Source organism: Amblyomma americanum, chromosome 1 (genome assembly GCF_052857255.1).
Source record: "Amblyomma americanum isolate KBUSLIRL-KWMA chromosome 1, ASM5285725v1, whole genome shotgun sequence".
NCBI classification, from domain to species: Eukaryota; Metazoa; Arthropoda; class Arachnida; order Ixodida; family Ixodidae; genus Amblyomma; species Amblyomma americanum.
Window position 1 is genome coordinate 451,626,088 of NC_135497.1, and position 23,276 is coordinate 451,649,363.

Genomic DNA, 23,276 nt, shown 5'->3' on the forward strand with positions numbered 1-23,276 from the left:
CTTGTACCCATTGTATCACTGATGGGTATCCGGTGGCACTGGGGATTCAACCCCGCACCTCTCGCATGCAAGGCGGATGCTCAACCACTTGGCCACCGCTGCGGTCGTGTTCGTGCATTGAAGTGTTGAGCTTCAATATGCCATTTTTATCTGTTCTGTGGAGTATAATTTAATGTTTCTCACTAACGATGTGCACTGCATTACATCATAGTTGTGTTGCGCGGGTACACAACTGTTGCGAGTCCAGCTCTCTGGGACATGACTTCTAATTGTAAAGAAATAGTGAAATATTGAAATGCACCATTATCGTTCTGTTCATTCTGTTCACAAGCATCTAAACTTGCGATGCGTAGCGAAATCTTCCCTTTTAAAGTATGCCCTGCGCTCGCGCCGAGTAGTTGAGACTGGCACAGAAAACCAGTGGGCTGCATTTTTTTTACAATAATTAGCAGAAAATCACAAACGTTCCGAGGCGGCATCTGCGCACACACTGCATATTATGGTGCAATATTACGATGTGCAAAAAAAAATGCGTTAATAAAGAAATTCCTTGCTGAAAGAAGACTCTAGTCGCCGGCGCAAGCACGAAGACGACGGAGCCTTCGATCCGCGAATCCCTTTGGAAATCAATAAATGTTTTCACTCACTCACTCACTTGCCGCGAAAATTCGTTTCTGGGCACGAAAACTAAACCTGTCTCTTCACTTTGTAATTTTCGTGCTTATTTTAGCTGCGTGCACATGAAACTTTTGCTGCGGTGGAATCTCGATGACACAATGGCCGTTGGACTGGTCTATACTGATCCTGTTCACGACGCAGTAGCCAAGTGAAGGGCGGGCAGGCGAGCGTGTACAGCCCATCGTTTCAACACATGCGGAGTGGTCTCGGAGAAAGCTGGAAAACCTCGACGCACTGCTTCGTTATAGGAGTCGCGACGATCGAAAACGTCGCAGTCTAAAGTACTGGCGGCAGCCGCACATATACGTCGGCCACCGATCTGTGAAGCGCTCGATGCGGTGCCACGTGCCGCGAGCTGTGGAAACGGACCGATAACGCGAAGGGGATGTCGGCCCCTTGTTCACTAGAGTGTAATTGACAGGAACGTAGTTTTTGTTTTTTCACATGGATATATTTAGTATGGTTCTTCGTACAGCAGGAACTACTGGCGACATGAATGTCTCCCGGGTTCCGAGGAACTGGTATCGTTAGGGTCGTTGAGGCCACCTCCGTTCAAGAATGGCTTGCAGCCTCTGACCAATGCACGAAAGATGTGAAATCTGTTTGTGCCTTTTTCTCACTTTTTCCGTGTATAATGTATTTTCCCTTTGCATGGAACACTGCGTTAGCAAAAATCGATAGCCGAGAGTGTCGCTGTTCTTTCATCATGACTGCGGACATGGAAATTCGGGACAACTGTAGTCGCCAGCTTCCTGAAGCCATGGATGGCGGTTCCGTAGCCTTTTAATTAGCTTAGTTGGCTGCCGCAGGAAGCAAGATTGTTTGTATATATGTAATTCTATTTCATGGCCAATCAGTGCGGCAGATTTTGAAATGCGGAGTGCATGAAGAGCTTTGCAAAGGCTTTAAGGATACTGTCGCGAAGATTTTTAAGTAATTTTATGTGCTTTGATTGCCACCGCCGGCTTTTATGTCCTCTGATTATCACCGCCAAGCGCTCTTGGCGTTCTGAAGTGCCCAACAATTCTGGACAAAACCATTCATGAACCGGAACTAGTTTACGAACGTAATATTTTACATATTGTAAGGTTTCGGTATAATAATCACTATATCCGCAGATCACCCGTCGGCAGGGTTGCATTTTTTTGTTATTGACCTTTTTGCTGTCGTCAAAAGCGTTCCCCATTGTTTTTCTTTGGCAGTCTTAAAGGAGTATAGACACCTAATTTTGGTGGCATGTTTTCTTCTCTACGCTGATGCGGAACATACTACTATGCATGAATCACCATGTAGTATTCGCCTAAATGAGTTATAATCAAATTTTTCTGTCATGCTGTTTCGATTTCAGCCGCCGGACGATAGATGTTACGTCAAAGTGTGATTATATGTCACATGCATAGAAAAACTGCGATATCATCGCTGCTTCATCGTTTTAATCAGTTACATTGCTGAAGCCATCCATCTACAAGAGCCAGAATGACAACTAATGTAGGAGCAGCGGTTAGTAGTTTTTTTCATGTCTCACATGACCTATAACCACACTTTGACATCACAGTTATCGTTCGGCTGTTGAAACCGAAAGCGAAACAACACGATGAAGAAATTTGGTTTAAATAATTTAACGGTCTTAGGAGAATACCGCATGGTAATCCCTGTATAATAATGCCCTTCGAATCACTACAAAGAAGAAAACACGCACCCAAAAATTAGGTGTCTATACTTCTTTAACTGCTCGATGCGAGCGATGGAAACGCTACAAAAGAAAGATTTTGCTGCACATCGGAAGAATGGACCATTATCTTCAATATTTCTGTATCAGACCTTATAGTTTCCCTGTATTCAAAAATTTTGTCTAAGAAAGCTGTACATGATAAGTGTGCATTCGCCACTGATAAAACGGACCCCGCCGCGGTGGCTCAGTGGTTAGGGCGCCCGACTACTGATCCGGAGTTCCCGGGTTCGAACCCGACCGCGGCGGCTGCGTTTTTATGGAGGAAAAACGCTAAGGCGCCCGTGTGCTGTGCGATGTCAGTGCACGTTAAAGATCCCCAGGTGGTCGAAATAATTCCGCAGCCCTCCACTTCGGCGCCCCTTTCTTTCACTCTCTCCTTTATCCCTTCCCTTACGGCGCGGTTCAGGTGTCCAACGATATATGAGACAGATACTGCGCCATTTCCTTTCCCCAAAAACCAATTATTATTATTATTATTATTATTATGATAAAACGGCGGTGCGCTGGACTCCGTGAAAAATAATGTCGCGTCTTCAGCACTTTTTAAGGCCATTTCTTCATGCAACTCCACGCGTTTTCTTGGCGCCGAAGGGAATCTTTGTTGGGCGAGAAATGCAACTCGCGGAAGGCACTTCTAGCTTTTGACTTCTTCCAGCGTCAGTGGTGGCTCTCTTCTTATTTGATCGCCTGCGGAATCCCCTCATTTAAAGGCCATTTCAATAGCAAGAAAAGAAGCGACAGCAGTTATTTACCGATGTATTTTCTCGGGGAATATTTTCATATGCAATTTCTGAGTGCACCAGGCACCCGAGCAGCTAAGTGACTGGCCTGGGTGCTTCCACACGATTCGGATAAAGTCAGGGGAGCAGTGGTTCATTAACGTCTGCTCATGGGCATCCCTGCGACTGCAAGGGCAAGCCAGCTCAAAGTCTCCGCAGTTAAAAAATTCTTGCGGGCTCTTGGCTTGAACCCCGGCCCACTGCTCAACTTAGCTAAACAGAATGGCTAGCTTGAAAGCTACGCGCTCCGCATTGCAATATTTTACCTGAATACATTGGGCTAACATTGTACCCCCCTCATGTCACTGATCGATTCAACATCGACCTCGCCCTGCAATCGACAATCCGTCGTGGCTACATTAGTTGGTATACAGGAACTGCCCCGAACCAACTAACTGTTCGTGGTCCCGTTTGGAGCCTCAAATTTGTCACGGCGAATTTTTCACCTGAGAATATTTTGAGAAAGCTCTGTAGCTTTCCTTCGTAGTCAGATGACTGGGCTCCTATGGTTGCCGATGATCAATTAATACCTTGCCTGGAATCTTTTCTGCCTCGACCGAATTCCATTCAATATTTTGGACTACAGTTTCAAGCCCGTTGTGCCGTGGGCGGTGCGGGCAAAGCAACTTTTTTTCGTGTTGTTGTTTTCCCCATGTAAAGAAAATATAATTCGGATGCACCTAATTGTTGTTTATATCGGACAGTGTAAACACCCCTTTACAAATTTCGTGCACAAGTATAGTGCTGTTCGCACTTGTCAAAATCATAGCCAGCGGCTGTGTGGCCTTGGACACATGCTGGCAGCCTTAACAAAAATAACTTCTTTATTCTACAAACGAAAAATTAGAATGATTTCAGCAAGCCAATGATGCTTTTTGGGCAGTCAGGGAAAACAACCTGCGTGGGGACAAAAAAAAATATGGCCTGCGGTTTAGCACTGCCGAGCACGAGATATTGTGGGAAAGCACAGTTTTTTGCAGGTGGACACCACCGCCACATACCTCAATGCGCGATTGACGTGGCCACTGTCCCATGGAAGAAGTTATGCGCCTTTCCTTTCCTCAAAACCGACAGAGTCTAAACCTTCCGCTGGATTTGAGGAAAGGAAAAGCGCAAAACTTCCTCAATTTCTAGATGAACACCACCGCCTACTCACAGTGCGATTGAGGTGTCCACTGACCCAGTAAGCCAGTTGCACTTGCTACTAAGAGGGTTCACACAGACACCGCTGAAGCCCGAGGAGTGCGGCTAGACGTGCTTTCACTCTAAAAAAGAAAACCAAGCATGACGAAGGCAGTGTCCATGGGTAGCATTCGGGGGGGGGGGGGGGCGCACCTGCTTTCAGCAATACGCCACTGTCTTGTTGTGTTGGGTTTAATGGCGCATGAGCATCTAAGGCTATCATGCGCCAAGCTCAAGGTGTATGAAAATAGTTTTGTGCGGAATTCCACAAACGTGAAAAACTCGGTGGTGTACAGACCTAAAAACTTTAGTTCGTACTTGTTGTATAAAGAGAAAAAAAACTTTAAAAATGGCTATTAGTGAAAGCTTTAGAGAGAGTCGAGTAACCTCAGCAAGTATCCTTGCCACGGCAAGGATCTCGAGGCTGCCAACCCATCAAAAATAAAAACCCCAGCCCTGTTCTCAGAATGAGAACGTGGCTGAGGAGTATCACCATATGTAGCTAGGCGCCAGGTTTGAATTCCGAGTTTTTCAAGGAGGCCTGCTTTCCTTGAAAAACTAAAAACACTTGAGATATCAATAAGTGTGTCTTGACCTAAAATCAGTGTTGGGTTAAGAGGGATGTGTTCTTTGCAGCATGGAGTAAAATACTTTTTCCTGAATGATTCAATTTCTGTGCATGAGAATAAGATGTGGTTTACTGTAATTTCATCTCCGCATTTTTCACTAATAGGTTTGACTTCTTTTGTTAGTAGGAAATTGTGTGTAAGGTGTGTATGTCCAAAACGAATACGGCATAATATTACCTCTATAAAACGTTCCTGATAACTACAGGTTTTCCATTCTCCCAGTAGGGGCTTTACCAAATGCAGTTTATTATTTACTTCCTGGTCCAAAGTTTCCTGCCATTTAGCCTTGAGATTTATGTGTATTAGTTGCATGCAATCTCTTATGCTGATTTTCTTGATTTCTTGACTGCGAGCTTGTGCAGCACATTGGTCGGCTCATTCATTACCGTATATTCCAACATGGCTCAGCACCCAGCAGAATTTTATTATATGTTCCTGTGCTCTGGCTTTTTCTACGTTCTGTAATATGTTTCCTGTAAGGATTCGCCTGCATTTATGCAGTGTAATGCCGTGAGCACCCTAAGTGAATCTGTGTATATTATGCTGTTTTTAATGCTATTATTTATTATTCTGCCTACAGCTATAGAGACTGCATAACATTCGGCAGTAAAAATGGATGCGCAGTTTCGGAGCCTTACAATTTTTTGCCACTTTCGTTGTACAACCGCGCTTCCGACATATTCTGCTGTTTTTGAGCCATCAGTGTAAAATTCTGTCAAGTTCGCATATTTTTCTTGTAGTGCTCGGTATTCCTGTAATATGTGCTCGTGTGCTGTTTTTTTCTCGGAAGTGTGTTAACGTGAGGTCACACACATTGGGAAGGCTGTACCAGGGGGGGGGGGGGGGGGTTAGTGGGTCGTGTTTTGAGGCGACATCAGGAAGGCTGTTCAGTGTTTCCAAGTTTTGGCAACTATTCTCAAAACGGAGCAGCAGAGGTCGTATTGATTGCGGTTTATTGTTGAACAGGGTTCTGGAGGTGCACTTTGTAACAATTGGATAACAAATATGTTTGGATAGAGATCTTATTTTCAGTACATATGCGCCTGTGAGCATGGTTCTTCTGTCTGCTAGGGATGGTTCATTTGTTTCTACATAAAGAATATTTATGGGAGATGTCCTGTATGCTCCGGTTGAAAGACGAAGACCTAAGTTGTGAATTTGGTCCAATCGTTTCAAGTATGATGGCCTGGCTGAGCCATAAACCACAGATCCATAATCTAAACGGGAGCGCACTAGAGAGCGATAAATCTACAAAAGACAAGCTCTATCAGAGTCCCACCGTTTTCATGAAAGTGTCTTGAGTATGTTCAGGGTTTGAGATGCTTTCTTCTTTAAGTTGTTTATGTGAGGTACGAATGTGAGCTTTTTATCAAAAGTTATGCCCAAGAAATTGTTTTCCTGTTTTACGGGTAACACAACGTCATTCCGGTATAGGGTAGGGTCGCTTTGTAATCCTCGTTTGAGCAAAAAAAGCACAGTCACTGATTTTTGTGGGGCAAATTTGAATCCGCTTCTATCTGCCCAATTAGCCAATTTATTAATAGTCATTTGTAACTGTCTCTCACATGTTGGTACACTGGAGGAAGTACATGCAATTTGCAGGTCATCTACGCATACTGAATACATAATCGACTTGGGGATTATTTTTGCTCTTGAGTTCATTTTTACTATGAAAAGTGTAGTACTGAGAACACACCCCTGAGGTACACCGTTCTCCTCGATGAAATTCGCTGATAGGGTAGTACCTAGAAGTACATGGAATGAACGGTCTGCTAAAAAATCACTCAGACAGTTCAGCATCCTGCCCCGGATGCCTAGATCTGCTAGGTCATGGAGTATACCGAACCTTCAAGTCGTGTCGTACGCTTTCTCCATGTCAAAGAAGACCGCAAGACAATGCTGTTTGTGTATGAATGCCTCCCGTACTGTGTTTTCCAGACGGACAGTATGATATATAGTGAAGCATGCTTTTTTGAAACCGCACTGATGTATGCCAAGAAGGTGATGAGATTCAAGAACAAATGTTAGTCGGATGTTCACCACACTTTCAAATTATTTGGCAAGGCAGCTGGTGAGTGCAATTGGCCTGTAACTACCAGGACTTGATGATGGTTTGCCAGGCTTCAAGAAAGGTACTATAATGGCTTTCTTCCATGCGTCAGGTATTTTCCCTGAAATCCAGATTTTGTTGAAGAATTTTAGAAGTGCCTCAACGGCGGCCACAGAGAGATGTCCAAGCATGGTGTAGTGTATATTATCTGGGCCTGTTGCTCTCTGTTTGCCTGCAGACAGTACTCTATTTAGTTCCTATATTGCAATTTCCATGTTATAATGTTCATTCATGCCTGCTCCTATGGGAAGTTTTTGTTTTTCTGCTATGACTTTGTATTTTTGAAAAGTTTCTGTGTAGTTGGAAGAACTGGAAACAGCAGCGAAGTGCTCACCTAATATGTTTGCCTGTTCTTGTAATGTTGTTTGTGTACCGGGGGTGGACAGAAGTGGAAAAGTATAAGGAGAATAGTCGCCACTGAATTTGCGGACCTCATCCCACAACTTCTTGGCCGGCAGTGAACTATTTATTTTAGATACACATTTCCTCCAGGACGTTTTTTCGGCATTTCTGCAAATACGACGTGCACTGGCCCAGGCATTTTTAAATAATAACAGGTTCTATGCTGTGTGGTACCTTCGAAGTATTCCCCATCCCATGTTTTGTTCTTTTTTTGCAAGTCTGCACTGCTATGTCCATCAAACCTTGTCATTTTTTCTGATTTGTCCTGATATTTGCGGGATCGCTATTTTTGCAGCAGAAATTGTACAGGTGGTAAATTTTTCATTTATATCATCTATGCTAAGTCTATCATTGAATTCTTTATGTAATGCGGCATTTGCTGTAAACACCGACCAGTCAGCTAGCTGGAGTTTCCAGCGGTGGGGTTGTCCTCGAATGATTTGAATTGAGGATGATAATTTTAAAACTGTGAGTAAATGGTCACTTCCTCTGGGGGCATTTAAAACGTCCCAAATAAAAACATTAAAAAATGATGGTGATACGAAAGTTAAATCAAGACAGCTCATTTTTTCCGAGTTGGCACAGCAATATGTGGTTTTTCCTGTGTTCATTAGGCATACGTTGTTAGTAAGTATCAGGTCTTCAATTATTTGGCCTCTGGTGCCTGTGCGCTCACTGCCCCAAAAGGAGGAGTGCGCGTTAAAATCCCCCAACTACCACATATGGTTCATGTAGTTAATGGAAAAGGCTTTCCAAATCGTGGATAGCAACTGTGAGGTGTGTTGGTATATATATAGAGCGTATTGTTATTGTTTTGTGTGTAACTACACTGACTGCTACAGCCTCAAAGTTTGTTTTCAATGATATTTCTCGTGCAGGGACGCCGCTTTGCGTTATAGTTGCTACGCCACCTGAGAGCCTGTTCTCTATCTCGTCGAAGAATTTGGAATTTTTTCAAGATGTTTTTGTGTTTTGGCCCTAGTTTTGTTTCCTGAAGACATATCTGTAAGGTCTGTTGTTCATCATCATTCCTCTAAAGTTCCATTGAACCAAAAATGCCATGTTTTAGTGTGTTGGGTGTTGGGGAAGATTAGCTTTCAGGAGGCATTATTCCCGGCTTTCCTTTTCTCGAGAGAGAGTTACGCCGCCCCTTCAACACAGAAGTGCTGGGGGTGGTATCCATCGCCTCCCTGGAGGCACTGGACTCCCGTGAAGCTACGGGTGTACGAATGGTAGACCTCTCCCGGTTGGAAGAAGCCTTGTTGGCTCCCGACTCGGAGGTCGGCAGGCCCTCTCTCGGAGTTGGCGGGGCAGCTTTCGCTGCCTCTGCCAGGGGGGTGGATTGCTCTGCCGCGGTCTCACTCGGTGAGGCCTGGGCAGGCGTTGAAAACCGGTGTGCTGCACCACCTCATCGCACCGCATCGGCGAAGTTTGTATTGGGAGCTAGGAAAAATTTGCTGGCTGTGACGCGTCGCCTTGCTTCCTTGAAGGTGACGTTTTCATTTTTTTAGAGTTATTGCTTTTTCTACTTTCCATTTTGAGCATGATCGTCAGTAGGCTGAGTGATCCTCGCCACAGTTTGCACAGCTTGGAGTGTGCATTTATCAGAGATGTGGTCAGTTGAGGAACATTTTGCACATTTTTCTTGACCATGCCAGCTCTGTGAGCCATGGCCAAATCGTTGGCACCTGAAGCAGCGGCGGGGGTTAGGAATGTATGTTCGGACTGATATCTTTGTGTAGCCTACGTCTATTGAGTCAGGCAGTGTGCAGAGGACGCAGATGTGAGAATTAGGTGCTTAGTAGGGATTTCCTTGTTTTCTTTTCGGATTTTTATTCTGTGGACATTTGTTACGTGCTGTTCCTTTAGCCCTTCTAGTATTTCTTCCTCCGTCAGGTAGATGAGGTTATTGTCTGATATTATGCCATGCACAGTATTAAGCGACGCGTGGCCTGTTACACTGACTGGGGTTTCTCTAAACGCGGTAATGTTTGAGAGTTTGAGCAGTTGGACTTTATCGCGTATCTCTAGTAATAGGTCACAACTGGCTAACTTCGTCGCCTTGTAGCCAAGGCCCAACGTTTCTGTGAGTGTATTTTCAACGAGAAAATGAGAAATCATTTGAGCTGTTTTTCTTTTGGTTCGTATGGAATTTGGCAAGAGGTTCTTTCTTTTTGTTCAGAAACTGGGATGTCACATCTTGGGTCCGCCTTTTTTTTTTAGGATTGCGATCATTTTTGGAAGGGGAAGGAGCCATAAAATGTGGTTGTTCGGCCGCGGGGCCAGCCGCCATCCATGGAGCCCAACAAGGGGACGGGACAGGAACTTGGAAGCAAGTCCTGTCCACGCCAGCTGTACACCGCCGCTATAACCCAATCTGAAGTAACTCAGGGTAGTTACTCACACAGGGTTAACCCTCGCCGCCAGGTAGAAGGAAAAAGTAATTAAGAGAGGAGAAGACAGGAGAGTTGTGAGAAAGAAGATAGGAAAGTGAAATATAGAGGGGAGGACAGGAAAAGGCGACTACCGATTTCCCCCGGTCGGGTCAGGCCGGAGGTGCCGTCTACAGGAAGCTTGGGCCAAAGTGCTGTGTTGCCTCCGCCGAGGGGGCTTAAAGGTCCAAACGCTGGGCATCGGCTCAACCACCAGGATCCCCTATTCCCCGGACACGGCGATGCCACGCACGGCGAAGCGCGGGTGCCCGGGTCCGTGGTGATGCACCGTTCACCATCATTCCCCTTCGGGGATGTCCCTGCGGATGCTCGGGAACCCGTGGTGTCGCCACTCACCAACGCCTGCAAGCTGCAGACGTCCCCCTGCGGGGAATACGCCACTGTCATGAGGAGAAGCCAACGTTGTTGAATGTGAGCTTGCAGTGGCTTCGTCTGGCCTGCTTCGCTCACTTCACTGCCCAGTGCGCTGCGCAAACCAGCTGTACCGTTATTTTAATTAGAGGTTAATGTGACGTAACCTGTATGGTTAAACAAGTAAATAACACTAATAGTGCCGCAGGATTAGACGAGCTATTTCGGGTCTCCAACTCTTTCATTTTAACCTCGTGCTCTCTAAGCGCCTCCTTTTCTTTCTTTTCCTCCTCGCGACGCTCATTGATATCCACCCAGGCCTGTTCGGCTTCCTCAGTAGTTACGTCCTAAGTCCTCATGACCACGAGGATCGCATTCTTTCATTTTGCTGAGCCCAACTCAATGCCCAACTCCACACAAATTTGGAGAAGTTCTTTGACCTTGTACTTCTCCATCGTTCACACTGTCCTCTTGCTGTTTACCCTTTTTTGAATATACTTGCCGTACGCTATTATAACGTTATTAGTAGGACACGCGCAAGTATTTCACACACTGCCCTCTTTACCTCCTCAGCATCCATTTGTTTTCAAAACACGCTCATTAGGCTTGAAACACAAAAGGTTAATACAATGCAACACCAAATACTTCCCTAAGCTAATATGACCTGTGTCAGAGAAAGTCTGGTGTTTGAGGTAAACTTCAGGCACCCACCGCGCCGAGGTAGCTGATGCCGGTCAATCCCACCGCTGCCACCAATGTTGTGACTTTGAGGCGGCCTCGTAGCGCTCGTCACCCGTTTCGTGACAGCATTGCCAACTCTCTAATCGGTAGCGAAGACTCCGAGTCAGGCGTCGGTGAGAATCACAAAGGGGACTTTATACACTATGTACAGGTCATTATACAGGACAAGATCGGTACGGGGGCCGAGAGCTAACAGCAAACGCGACTGTTCTCGCACGGCGACGTCCAGCGAGACTCCAACGCATAACACATCTCTCTCCACTCGAGAGCCGCACTCGGCTCACGGTGGGTCGGTGGATCGGTGTCCCTCCAGGTGGCAGCGTTGGGGCTTATAAAGCCCCGAGAAGCGGTTGTCACTTAAACGGCCCAATACAAAGCCAGCACTTGACGGCCGTCCGAGAGGTCCAACCAGCGACCGCGCTGGCCACCCGCTTCAAGTTTGCCGCGCGCGGTGACTTCCGGGGGGAAAGGGAAACCGGCACCCTAACCTGGCTGTCTAGCAATTTGCTGCATGTTTGGACATGTCGCTCGGCGATGCTTCTCCAAAGGGCGCCGCTGCCTGGCGGAGCAGCATCTTAGCTTGTCAAGGGAGCGTCAGGGCGCTGTTGCCTTGCGGCGCAGCACCGGGCTTGTCGAAGGGCGTTCGCAGGAGAAATGTTGCATCTTGTAGATTTGGAATCCGGGCTGGTTGTCCGGGCACAACAGTACCGATAGAAAAGCCTAAGATGCCGGGAGACTGACCCGACAGCGCACTCTTTTCAATATCGTCTCCCTCGACGCCCAAAAGTTAATTTCGCCGCTGCGTGCCAGTTTTGGGGTGGTCTGCTCCAAGTGGCGTGCTTCAAGCATTCATAGGGAAGGCCGGTCATTTGCATGGTTCTTGAACTCGTGGCTTCGTAGAGCGAGAGCTTCGTTGAAATCGGTGTCTTCGACATGCGACGAACTAACCGCACCTCTCCGGCACTCACTTCTGCCGATGTTAAAGACCCACCATGTAGAATAATACTGAAAATCACCGAGTGTCTTTGCTCGAAGTGGGTATCGATTTGTGCGCTGAAGTTGCGACACCATACGTTACTGACGTATATGTTGAAATTGTAAATTACCACTAATTAAAATACTGCTTGCACTCTCCTTAAGCTCTTGCAATATTTGGTATTGCGGGGCTAGAAAAGTCGGCATACTGCTCGTGTGCCGACGCTGATGACCGAGCGAGGGCTTTTTTTTATGTTAAGAACGGCGCATATTTACCGAAAAGGTGCTGCGACGTGCGTTAACATGTTACCTCACGAAATGTGCGTGCATACATCTCAGCTGTTATCCCGAGGGGCAAACCTATAGTTTGTTGTGCCGAGTTTTCTAACATATGCTGCATTTTTTTCTGCAGCACAACCCAGAAGGGCGCCCTGACAAAGTCCTGCATAACTTCTAAGATAATTGATATAGGTTTCAGATAAAACACAAAACCAAAATCGACACATGCAAGCTTTGTAGCTATTTCTAACCTTTCTGAGACAGGGAAGTCTTCAGGATACCACTGCTGGTAATAACATGGATGATTTCGTTCCTGGAAGTTCGTCATACGCTGTGGATAGTTTTGGCCGACCTTGTTTTTGGTGAAAACTCTTGACGTTCTTTTCACTGCCCTCCAGAGTCTGTCTTGTCAGAAGTATGTGCAGTGGTCTTCTTCCACGCATCACGGTGTCTGTAAAGTTCTATAAAGATCAGAGCAATTCACCAACAGTATGTTGGCCAAAATTTTTGTTCAGGCTCTGTCGGTCATACCATAGGGAGGTAGTCAAAGGTGATGTAACCGTGTGTCAATATTGTTAGTACAGTGGAAGCTGTGTCCGGCACAAATGTCTCGGATAGCGCAGTGCAAATTTTGAATGCCCATCGCTTCCTGTCTGCATATCTAGCCTAAAGTATGTCCCCGTCAAATTTGGGAGAGGGGGACATACTTTGGCCAGGTCTTAAGAACATCATCGCCGTAAAATCGAAAACACACGGGCGCTATCGGCGAAAACCAAAAGCTGGCAATTACTTTGTAACCATCATTGGTAACGACCCCTGGAACGTTGCAAGAACACGCATGTAGCAACGAGTTTTCACTGCATGGAAACAGAAGCGAGAGTGGCGCGCTCGCACGCACGCATGCTCGCGCGCACACACACACACGCACGCATCCACGCATGCGCACAAACACACCCGCGCAAGCACGCGCACAAGCACATACAGACGCATACGTCCACGCACACACACATTCATGCCCACACACCGCACACACGCATGCATGCACGCATGCACACACACATACGCACACATACACACGCACACATGGATTCACGCACGCGCGTGCACACATACGCGCGCACGCACACATGCGCAAATGAACGCATGCACACCACACACACAGACGCACACATTCACGCACGCGCACGCATACCTACACACACGCACGTGCGCTTGCACACACACGTACACGCTTTCACACGCACACACACATGCACCCACGCACGCACCCGTGCACACACACGCACGCGCAGACATGCATGCACGCACGCCACATGCACACACACAACGCACGCGCACACACACGCACGCACCCACGAACGCACACACGTACACGCACGCACACACTCATGCACACACACGAACACACGCATACATATGCATCAGCGCTCACACGTACACATGCACGCACGTGCGCACACACACGTACCCACGCACACATGAACGCACGCACACGCACGCACACATGCACACACAAGCGCGATCACACACACACACACACGCACTCACGAATATACGCGGAAACATGCACGAGCGCACCCACGTGCATCCCTACACGCACTCACGAACATAAGCACACACACGCGTGCACGCACACGCACGCGCACTCACACGAACGCATGCGCGCGCACATACACGCACGCCATATGTACGCACGCGCCCGCCGACACGCACGTACAAACACACATACACGCATCCCCGCACGCACTCACGAACGAATGCGCACAGACACGTACACGCACACACACGCGCACACAAGCACAGATATGCACGCACGCCTGACCACACAGGCATAAATTCACTCACACCACACATGCACGCACGTACTACGCGCGCGCACACATGCACACACACGTATACGCACGCACCCACGTACACACAAGCGCACACATGTACACACACGCTCATGCACGCACGCACACACGCGCCCACACACTCACACGCATGCACACACACGCACACGTTTACACACGTACGCGCAGGCACACATACGCACTCCGGCAAACACAAGCACACGAACACGCACGCAGACACACGTAAACGCACGCATGCACACACATGTGCATCCCCGCACGCACTCACGAACGTACGCGCACACACAGGCATGTACGCGCACACATATTCACGCACGCACACACGCACGCACGCACATGCACACACAAATGCACGCGCACACACGCATACATACACATGCACGTACACGCGCACGCACACATACGCATGCACGCACGCGAACACACGCACACGCACGCAACACACCAACGCACGCACGCGCACTCACAGGTAAACCAGAGAGAAACATACGTGAACAGCGGACACTCCCGTAGGGCCCTGCGGCCGAGCTACTACACTGCCGCCGGCGCCCCGAGCGGGTGGTCAGACCGCTTATTTCAGCCTCCGAGATTTTACGTCCTGTGCTTCAGCTCTGTTTCAGTTTCGGTTTCGATAGCAATGCTTTCAATTATGATTTACCTTCGGCTATTAAAATATTCAACTACCTCGTCTAAGTGGAGCACAAGTGCTTTAATATTTCATTTCTAAGCATGTCACAAAGCTTCTCGAAGAACCTACGCAAGCTGAATTAGTTCATGTAGGTTGGACTAATGCAAAAAGAGCTGTTCTTGCTTTAATTTAGTGCCGTCATTGAGCCGCCTCTTTCAGTTGTAGACATAGAAGGGAGTGGTTTCACACAAAGAGTTTATTTTTTCTTATTTACAATTTTAACTGTGCAGAGAAAAATACTGGATAACACACATTTTATGAAATACATCATAATACAAAGACCAACAAGAAAGAAGTTATGGTAAAGCCGGTGGGCCCACGTCACGGGAAAAAAAATATTGCACATATGCTTGCAGGTTTGTCATCCAAAACATCACCCGTGCGAACAACACAACAGGAGTTGTCAACAGCTAGACACAATTAAGGAATTAAAAAGGCACGTATAGCGCGCTGGATTCCTGCACATCAGCAACTTGAGCAATTGGTTCACAGGCTGTTCAGAAATACAAGCACAACATATTCAGTACAGCATAGTAACACAATAGTAAGCTTGAACTCTTCGAAAAAGGTGATTATTGCGATCTTTTGGTTAAGGTGTACACACCGCGCAAAAAAATCCACATTCGTGCTGCACGCTCTTGTTCTAAAACAAGACAAATATAGACAAATGGCAAACAACCAAAACGTAAATCGTCTCTTCGAAAAAGGCTGCAGTTGCCTTCGAGAGCAATAAATAATACAACTTTCTACAAGCATTGCCCAACATGTACCGAATTAAGTCCACATCTTTACTAATTATCGAACCTAGCAAAGGGAAGGAAAGATGAATGAATGATGAGCGCAATAATGAACTTAGAGACGGATATATGTAGGCGAACGCTATGTTTTATTGGCAGCGATGAGAAACAATCAGACATCAGGCTTTAAATTTGTCCAGTTGTCTGCCAGACACTGATTTCTTGAAGGGAATGCTAAGTTTCTATTGATGAAGCGTACATGCCAGAAAAGGCGAATTCTATACATTTTATTGAGAAATGTATGTTTCAATCGCTGGAATTACATCGAGTGGGTCATGTGGTAATCGTAAATAGTAGCTAGAAAAAGAGAATACAAAGCTTCACTGGCCGGGCGATTTTGTTGCTGTCATCAAACGGCAAAGAGAAATATATCGCAGAAGAAAAAACGATAGAAAAGAAAAATAAACTCGCTGATGACAGTTATTTATATTATGCTTGCAGGAAAGCATGTTAACATATCGTTTATGAAAAATTCTCTCTAACTAGCTTCAATCCCTTGCGGAAGCGAGCTGACGTAAACTGATTTTTTTGTCTAGAAAGCAGTGACTGTTATGAATGGTTGTCTCTATGGTTTCCTTCCAGACTACCTAAATGGGGTACGGACCAGTGATAAACTTTCATTTTACAGTGATCGCACACTGCGGTAATGATTGCGTAGATAGCAGTATCCACCACGATTTTCTTATACCCCCTCACGTGGGCACTTTCGATTGTGATCGAGCCTTCGACCGGGGTCCGACATTCAATCGCGATTGAAAATGATCGCGGATATAGTGGTCCAAGGATCGGCAGTAAGAACAGCCCTAGCGCAAGAGATGTCACTAAGTAGGTCCGAAACACCCAACAAAATTTGCCATGTAGGCAGAAAAGAGTCCTTGTATATTTCTTTTTCCAGAAAAAAATATTTGAATTTGCTATTATGGCTAAAAAACGTACCTATCAATGCCGATCACCTGAAATTCTCTTAAACACATCATGTCTGCCGTATTGATAGAAATATGAGAAATTATGCCCGAATAAAACGTATTAGCATTTGTTGTACTACAGTCTAAAACAACCTTTTTTGCTTATATTTTAGGCTTCTATCTTTTGCTGTTCGTTTCCTAGCACTCTAGGACACCTAAAAAGCACATAGTAGGTTTCGAACGCAATAGGGCAGCTAGAATCCGATGCTCCGATGGCAGTCAACTACTCCTGATCGCGGCTCAAACGCAATCGGGAAGCTTGATTTCGATGCCCCGATGGCAGTCAAGTATTTCTAAACGCGGCGCAAACGCGATCACGGCATATTGAGGCCCGATTAGGATCTGTCTGATCACGATCAAAACTGCCCGTTTCCCGTGTGGCAAAGGTATTTTCACGTGGTCGATTTCAAATGTGCATTACGCTGTTCTACCCATGCCACATAAAAAGGCTTGTGTTACGATACGAGTGAGCCATCGATAAATTCTGTGTTTTAAAACGAACGTTTTGCTAGTGACTTTTGGAAAATTACGCCTTCGAAGTAATTCACATGCTCTTCCGGAAAAGACAACAAACGGATGGCTCACGGCTCATACTATATGCTACACGTGCAACAGCATAACAAACGACTTGCTAACACGTTCTTAGCTCAAGAAACATCAAAATTAATCCTGCAGGCAGAAGGAAACAACTTACCGGAAAAACGAGGCGACGCGTTGAAAAGCGCGGTGAGGTGGGCGTAACCGGCGGCACCTGACCGGCGCAGCACCAACTTCTACATGGAAATAGTATGCTTGGATGCAACCCGGTGGACGTGTGATAAGCTGCCGACCTTTGAAGTAGAGTGGAAGCAAGCATAGGCCGCCTGGCGGGTGGTCAGACCCTTTTTTGCTCGGCCGCGAAACGGCTTGAATGTCCGCTCTTTATGTAGGTATGTTTCTCTATGGGTACACGCACACACACACACCTGCACGCACATATACGCACGTACCCACACACGCACCCACGCACCCGCGCACACACGTACACACACGCACGCACACAGACACGTGTGCGCACTTCGCGCGAAAGACAGAAGATTCGCTCCTTACGTCGACGACCTCTGTAGCCTTGTTTACATGAGCCCGACAGCGGCGGGTCGAGTAGGGGGGCGCCAGATGTCGGGATGACCAACCCGACGCGACCACGTTTATATGAACTCGTTTTCTGTCGGGCAGAGATCGCCGCTACCCTTAGCGTCGAGCAAGCAAACCACACGCGGCTGCTAGAAGAGGAGGAGGAGCACCCAGGCCTGCGCAGCGCCGCCAGACCAGAGAGGAGGCAGGAGAGGTGGCGCTAAGCCGACGCGGCAGCGTATACATGCTCCTTCCAACCGGATCGGCCGGAGTCAACCCACCCCTTTCAGTCGGCCTGGACCAACTCGACACGACGGTCGCCTATCTCGACCCCCTAGCGTATACATGAGCCTGACAATTGGTTTTCTGCCCGACAGCCGACTTAACTCGACTTTTGTCGGGCTCATGTAAACTCCCGGAGTTTAGCGCGCGCCGTATTGAATCACTGATGAAAGAACGGCGCGAATGCGACCCGAACAGCAGCAGACTCCCGACTGCGCCGAGCAGTCCAACAATAAAGCCCTTCTATTGTCGATGGCGCTTTTTTTTCACTGCCGTCAATCTTTGAAGAGCGCTGCTGCGTTTTTTCGGCATCCGCGTACTGCTTTTCCGGTTCAGATTTTTTCTTCCGCCGGCAATTGTTGTCCATTTCGTATCCACGCGTATGCGACCATATATGTGTTTAGGCCAGGGCGACATCTTCGGGTACTGAGGCTAGCTTCCGTGGTGTACGCGAGAATCGGTTGTCGATAAGCGGTTAAGGAAACACCTCGATTTTAGCCGCGCTTTCTGCACTTAAAGATGACATCCGTATGACGTAGGTGCAAACTGTTATGTCGTCTCGGAGCAGCTTAGTTCAGTGTTCGCGCACACCTTGTGTCATCGCGCTGTTACGCCGTTTCTCGGCATCTAGCTGTCTAACCAACTGGTTTCGCACTCGGTAGGCGATGGACAAAACCGCAGCTATGCAACGACGACTGGCTCTCACCGAGAACACTAAATGGAAGCGCTTCCGTTCAAGACCGGAGGCTCGAAAGCTACCGGAGGAGGAAGCCCTGTGGAGGGATTTTATGCCGCAGTAGAAGCGCCAGTGCAGTTGTCGGCGGGTGCGTTTAAGTCTGTGCACACGAAGTTCACGTACAGAAAAAGAAAACATCCTCAAAGGGCGACGATGACCGCTATATGGCACACAGCGTTTAGAATCGCCGATTAACAGCGCAAATATCAGTTAACAGCGGCGGTCTCCTGACGGCGCGAGCAATGACGCAGTAGCGAAACTCCAGAGCGATCGTTGTAACCCCGCACAAAAATCCCTCCACAAACAAGGCTTTTCATCATATTCTACCTTGGGATATAAGTGAATGGCATTGGCGTCGGACTACGAGCGCAATTTGGCTGTCTTCGCAGATGGGAGAACGTGACCAGCGGAGGTTGCCATTTCGGTAAACGTCCGTGAGCACCCAGGCAATCTGAGAGTCAGGAGGGCACGCAATAGCATGTGCTACGGTGGGGGGTCGTCGGTTCAAGCGTGTTTCAAGGATATGAAGTGAACGCGTTGTGGTGTGTACGACGGCAAAGTGTGTTGGGAATGGTACCGGTGTTAGACAACGATAACATGCCAAAAAAAGTTGATGACGTCAACCAAAGATCACGTGAAAACAATGACTTGCAAAAAGTTGCCGACGTCATCCAAGGGTCATGTTATAATTGTCACGTGACAACGATGGCTTGCAAAAATGTTGGCGTTCAAACGCAAATGCTTTCGCATTTCTCCAATGCAGCGGACTGCAGTGCTCTCGAAGTTTTTTTTTAATGCGTAAGCATTGTGTGGCTATGTTTGGGGTTTCCTGTCATCACGAGCTTGTCCTCACAATAACGTTCGAACGAATTCAGTTAAGAAAAACAATGGTTGCATTAAATAGACCACCACAAATCTCGCAGGGGAAATCATGCGGCGCATGTTGGGTAATTAATTATTTACAGCCAAAAATGCCCAAAAGTGGGCGGGGCCGCAGCAAGAGTGGCGCCAAATTTGAAAACACCAGAAGTAGGTGGAGCTAAAGCGTGGCGCCAATTTTGAAAAATCGCAAGTGTGGACGGAGCGAAGCCTAGCGCCAAATTTGAAAACGGAGCATGGCGCGAAGCTTGAAAACTCAAAATGGGTAATGATGGAACTAGGTTAATTTAGGCAAAAAGGAGGCATCAATGCTGACGCATCCCTCCAATGCGGGAGGCGCAGTCTCATAATTTTTTTGTTTTTCCTCTAGCGCCGCGACGTCATGCCGATGCGTCGACGCCATTGGCTGCAGGAGGTTCTTTGTGTGGGAAAAGCCGCTTCGTTCTTGAGTTGTATCCGGTGATACGAACCCTAGAGATTCAATCCGTAGATCTAGGTTTTTTTCGCGGTCATTTGGAGATGTAGCATCTTTCCTAGGAATTTCGGATTTTTTTGCGCGCTGTAATCTTATGTCGCTGTAAAGCCTAATGAAACAATACAATGAAAGAGGCGCTAGTCTCTAAGGGCAAAATGAAAACATCGCTGAGTGCTGACCTCCGCGTTGCTCTTAAAAATTTGAGGTCACGGTTTCTGCTGTTCGAGATATGACTTCTTGTATAAGCGTTTAATAACGCGTATTAGCTTAGCGTCAGGACCATAACGGCTGCTGCGGTGCGAAAGGAAATGTGAAATATTGACCCCTCCACAATACATATCTAGTTTAGCGCCCCATTGCATATACATTGAGTCTACCAATACTTCCTTGTATTCTGCAGGCTTAAGCAAGTAAATGGCAGCATCTAGAACGGCAGACTAGGAGCAAGTTTAGCGAAACATGAAAAGCGCTACATTACAGGAAGCAAAAACGTGGTACAGTGGGAATGTGATTCCAAGCAAAAGGATAACGATCGTCGAGTAAGAAAATAACCTACTTTTTTTTACTGCAAGGCGAGTGACAGATTAAGAAATGGGGGAAATGTGACGTTGATCGCAATTGCGGAAGCATTATAACGCAATAAAACCTTTTGCAAGCCTGGATTCACCCAAGAGCTCACGTATATTCCCGCCTTCAGCAAGTGGAGAAATTTGTCCAACAGACAGAAATCTCCCTTGCTGCCTCTCTCGGAAGCATGTTTAATTCCATGGGAAACTTCGTTAATTTTATCAACTCATTACCCAATAAATATAAAAAGCTGGGGATTTTTTTCGCAATGTAGGGATTTCTCGAATGATTGATTTCACGTCGACCTCAGTTGGCAACGCTGGCTGTATCCGACTAGTGACACTGAGCAAGCGGCTCGCTGCCAGTACGAGCGTCGGTGCACCGCATTCTTGCTTCTAAGTTACAGGTAGCGTTGCACACTCTCTCGATTTATGCTTCGAATTACCGATATGTACAACTATTTCGCGACTTATATCAAGGACAGGCTGAATATTTTGATGGACTAGACGAAGGCACAGTGGGCAGTGGCACTCGCGCTAGGTCCGCAGCCATTAACTTACGTCATCCCTGTTCTGTCTGTCTTCATCGGCTTGCCGTCACGTAACAATATGATGATCAACTCATTGAGCATCCTCACATTGCATACGTCTTTGTGCAGCATCTCAACACATGCATGCTAAATTATTGTCAAATTCAACTGGGTGCATTGTAAAAAAGCAGTTAACAGGGAAAGTGCCTTAATTAAAGGACTATAGACACCTAACTTTTGGGTGCGTGCTTTCGTGTTTTAAATGCTGCGTAAGGCATTATTATGCATGGATTACCCCCTGGTACTCTCTTGTGGGCGCTAAATAATTCATAGTCGTATTTTTTCTCGGGCTGTTTTAGTTTTGGTTTCAACAGCCGAACGAGGACTTCGACGTCGATGTGGGCTTGCAGGTCACGTGAGACATGAAAGAAACTGCAATATAATCGCTGCTTCTACATTCGCTGTCATTTCGGCTTTTGAGGAAGGCTGGCTTCAGCACTGCAGTAAATTAAAACGATGAAGCAGCGATTATATGGGCGTTTTTTCATGCCTCACGTGACACAAAATCACTCTTTGACGTCACAGCCATAGTTCGGTTGTTGAAACCGAAACCGGAACAGCATGATATCAAAAATTCAATTATAAATTATTTAGCGGTCGTAGACGAATATCGCATGTTGATGCGTGCGTAGTAGTGTCTTCGTCACCATTATAGAGAAGAAAACAGGCCACCAAAATTAGGTGTGTGTACTCCTTTAACGTTTCAGAGCTGCTGCTGCTGCATATATCTCAAGTGATTACCTAACATACAAGCTTCAGCTCACGTACACGAAAACGTTTTCATCGCCCTTGGAGGTTTCTTTGAATGCCTCCAATCCCACGTGGACCACGCTCTTGGACGATGGCCAAGGCGACGAAACAGACAGCACGGTTCTCCCTCCGCCATCGACCCTTAGTGCTGCCCTCCTGACAGATTGCAACTGAAATCGAAATGTTGTTATCATACATGTAGTTAAATTTGCTGTTATCTTATTACATGAAATAATTTAACTCTATAGTATCATGAAAAATGACTACACTTGTATAGCCAGCCATCGCTTGTGTTAGAAGATAGCGAGCTCCATATCCCAGACAGCGCTACCCACTGTCTTGTCGTCTTCCATCTTCTAGTATTTATTCTTTGCCGGTCGATCGATTATACCGTCATGAATGAATACCAACTAGCCTGGCTGTCGATTCTGCGACTAACACCTATCTCGCACTGGAGTGAGTCTCGCCGTTAGCAGATCCCTCTTTCCGGTCAGCAATGATCATGGGGGACGGAATGATACAGATATGTCGCGTCGGTGCAAGGGGACCATGTAGTACCAAGCAGTGTTTCATATTCTGAATTGTTTCGTCTAAAGTAATGCACCAAGAATGGGCCATCAACATGGTAGGATCTTCCAGCGGCGCTGAAGCAAATGCCCGATGCACACCTACCAGGATGCGTGTACCTAAGAGGCTCGCTGTGAGACGCGAACGAAAAGTTTCTGCGCTCTTGGACGCACTCCTCAACGGTATAGAATTTCATGCCTGTCAGCTGCTTGATGACGAAGTTGCATTTTGCTGCTAAACTAAATCAATTGTGCTAAAGCTGGCGCCACTTTTTCTTCCAGAAATTTCTCTATAGAAACGACGAATTCGTTTTCTCTTAAACTTGAATGGTCTCTAAAATTCCGTTCGGATAAGAACGCATTGAAGGTATAGGGCGAATGGTGCGACTGTAACTCGCGGGACTGTGTAAGAAGTTCAAATAAATCCAGGCTATAATTGCCTTCGCCCTCGCCTCTGGCTCTGCTAGTGATCCCTGGACCCACAGCTACGAGCTGAAATGTCCACACGCGACGCATAAAGTTGAAACTTTGGGCCTTTTCCAGTGTAGTTTGCGTTCTTGCCAGCTTCATCCTTGTCCTTCGCCACAATGCTATCCGTGCCGCCAGAGTGTTGTACTTTTGTGTTGTTCTAGCTCTTCCGGACGATTGCGTTCCGCAGGCCATTTACAAATGTCTCTGCCAACGTTCCACGCGGACTTAAAAATT

General features: G+C 46.9%; 1 protein-coding gene across 1 annotated transcript in view; it reads left to right on the forward strand.

The window, feature by feature from the left end:
* The window catches only part of dysc (whirlin protein dyschronic), a 352,774-nt gene that overhangs the window by 147,530 nt on the left and 181,968 nt on the right, over positions 1–23,276 (forward strand). The gene's annotated exons all lie outside the window — the stretch shown is intronic.